Source organism: Aptenodytes forsteri, unplaced genomic scaffold (genome assembly GCF_000699145.1).
Source record: "Aptenodytes forsteri isolate BGI_AS27 unplaced genomic scaffold, ASM69914v1 Scaffold118, whole genome shotgun sequence".
NCBI lineage: Eukaryota > Metazoa > Chordata > Aves > Sphenisciformes > Spheniscidae > Aptenodytes > Aptenodytes forsteri.
The window spans coordinates 619,530-621,991 of NW_008795859.1; the positions used below are offsets into that span (position 1 = coordinate 619,530).

A 2,462-nucleotide genomic window follows, 5' to 3' on the forward strand; every position below is an offset into this window, starting at 1 on the left:
TCAGCGGCTTCCTGCCAGAGCACTCCTGAGCTGCGGGGACAGGGCCCTGCATCCGAGAGCATCGGGGGGCCGGCGGCTGCGTCATGGGCATGACGCCCGGTCCCCGGTGCTGGCACGCGTGGAGCCATAGGCGGGGGACCCCCATTCCCTTGGGTTTGTGTTTTAACTTGGACTGGCGTGATAGGGAGCTGCTTTCCCCCAGGGCGAGCTCAGCCCTCGAGGCCGCAAGCAGGGGGCCAGACCCCGGGGGGTTGGGGACCGCAGCCCCCAGGACCTCGTCCCCGTGTGGGGCACGGCCTGTGGCCGCGGCATGGGAGCGGAAAGGGTGGTGGTGCCGGGGCGGAAATGCCGGGGGTGGGGACGGGTGCACTTGTGGCGTAACGTGTTCCTGCCCTGCGGTTGCCTGTAGCGAGGTGAGGGGGACGCTTCCGGGACCATCACTGCCCGTCGGGGTGGTCCTGTGCGCTGCCGGTGCACCCAGGGCTCGTCCCCAGTGAGCAAACGGTGGTCGCAGGCTCTCGGCCTCGTAGGGCTGTGTTGGCCCGGGCTGTCCCTGCCTGGTTGAGGCTGGGGCCAGGAGGGATGGGGAGAGCAAAGCCATGAGTGGCCACAGAGGGACCCACCATCTTGCCTGTACCTGGGGGCTGAAGGAGGCTCAGGTTTGCTCCCAGGTCCCACCTACCCCCAGCGTGCAGGTGTCGGTCACCCCTCGAGCCACCAGCCCAACCTTCCCTGTGCCCAGCCCTGGGGGAGCCACCCAAGGGAGCAGAAATGGCCCAGGACTGTCCCTGCCCTGCCAGGCTTGGTGTCCCCACGTTCCCATCCCTGCCCCAGCTGGACTCAGCATCCCCATTCCCATCCCTGCCCCACCAGGCTCAGTGTCCCCATCTCTCCATCCCCATCCCTGCCCCACCAGGCTCAGCATCCCCATCCCCATATCCCCATCCCTGCCCCAGCTGGGATCGGTGACCCCATCCCTCAATCCCCATCCCTGCTGTGGCCAGGCTCAACATCCCCATCTCTCCATCCCCACCTCTCCATACCCACCCCTGCCCCGCCAGGTTCAACATCCCCATCCTCATGTCCCCATCCCCACCCCACCGGGCAGCTTACGCCGCCCTCGATATTTGCAGCGCGCACTTGGGCAGCAGTGTTTCGCACGCGCTCGAGGCATCGCTGTGCCGCCCTGTCCCGAGCTGAGCCCTTGGTGCCCCGCTGCCGCGAAGGCCGCTTTTGAGGGTGGCTGTCTCGCGCTGCCGAGGGCGGGTTGGCAGTGCTGCGGCCCACCTGCGCCCCGGCCACCCCGGCCCCGCCGCCTGTTTACATTCGCTCTGTGCTTCGGATATTTTCCATCTGGGGCCGAGCAGCCTCGCCGGCCCCGCTCCCTCCTGCAAATGTAAATGTTTACGGGTGAGTCAGCGTGGGCCAGGGGATCCGCAGCCGGCAGCAGTGGCCGGTCCCCGGATGGGATCCCACCCTGCTCTGACCCCACTGTGTCCCCACGCATGTGGATGCCAGCGCCCTGCCATGCCAAAAAGCAGCCTCAGGAGTTCAGGGCTCAGCTGGAATGGGCACGAAGGTTTATGTGCCTCCGAGCTGTCGGGGCCAGGCTGGGGACAGGAGGCCGCAGGGCCCACTGTCACCCCCAGCCCCACTTTCTCTCGGAGGCGAAGGGATGCTTCCATCATCCAGCTTCACCCCACAGCGGATCGTCCAGCCTCTGCCCCCAGTCCAGGTGGGGATGAGGCTGGCCGGTCCCGAGAAGGTGGATGGGTGCAGGTCGGAGGGACTGCTCCCGCTCTCGCCCAGCCCCGTGCCTGCCCTGCGCCTGCCGCTCTGGAGCAGAAGCCCAGTGAGGATAAACTTTCCTCCACTGCCGGAGCGTGAGCCGGCTGCCAGGAGCCGGGAATCACCCTATTTGGCATAGTCAGCAGGTCCTGTCGGGCTGCCATCTCCCAGCTCACGGCAGAGGAATCTGCAGGAAGCCAGAGCGGTGTCACAGCAGGATCCTTGGGGCACGCCACCCCGGCAAGCCTCTGTGCCCTGCAGTGGGAGGGCAGCATGCGGTGCACAGGGCTGTGTGTGGCATGGGGCTGTGCATGGTGCTTTGCACGGTGCCGTGTGTGGCACGGTGCTGTGCTGTGCATGATGCTCTGCACACCGTGGTGCAGCTCCGCAGGATCAGTCCCCCCCGGGTATTTCGCTGGCACAGCAAAGCGCAGCCCCACAGAGCAAATTACAAGCAGAGCAGGGCCGAAATGTCTCAAATTGCAGGTTACTTTGGGCTGGCTGTGCCGCGGAGCCGAGCCCTGTGGGTCCCCACGTTCCAGCTGCCCCAAATTACAAAGCGGGGCCCAGGCGGCACAGCCCTGCCCAGCGCCGAGGGGCTGAGCCCTCCCCAGCCGCAAGCAAAAACGGCATCGTAATGGCTGGTGTGTGCTGGCACCGGGGGGGCTGGCCGT

The 2,462-nt window shown here is 66.8% G+C and overlaps 1 protein-coding gene across 1 annotated transcript in view; it reads left to right on the forward strand.

Moving 5' to 3' along the window:
• The window catches only part of SELPLG (selectin P ligand), a 9,453-nt gene that overhangs the window by 1,224 nt on the left and 5,767 nt on the right, over positions 1 to 2,462 (forward strand). The gene's annotated exons all lie outside the window — the stretch shown is intronic.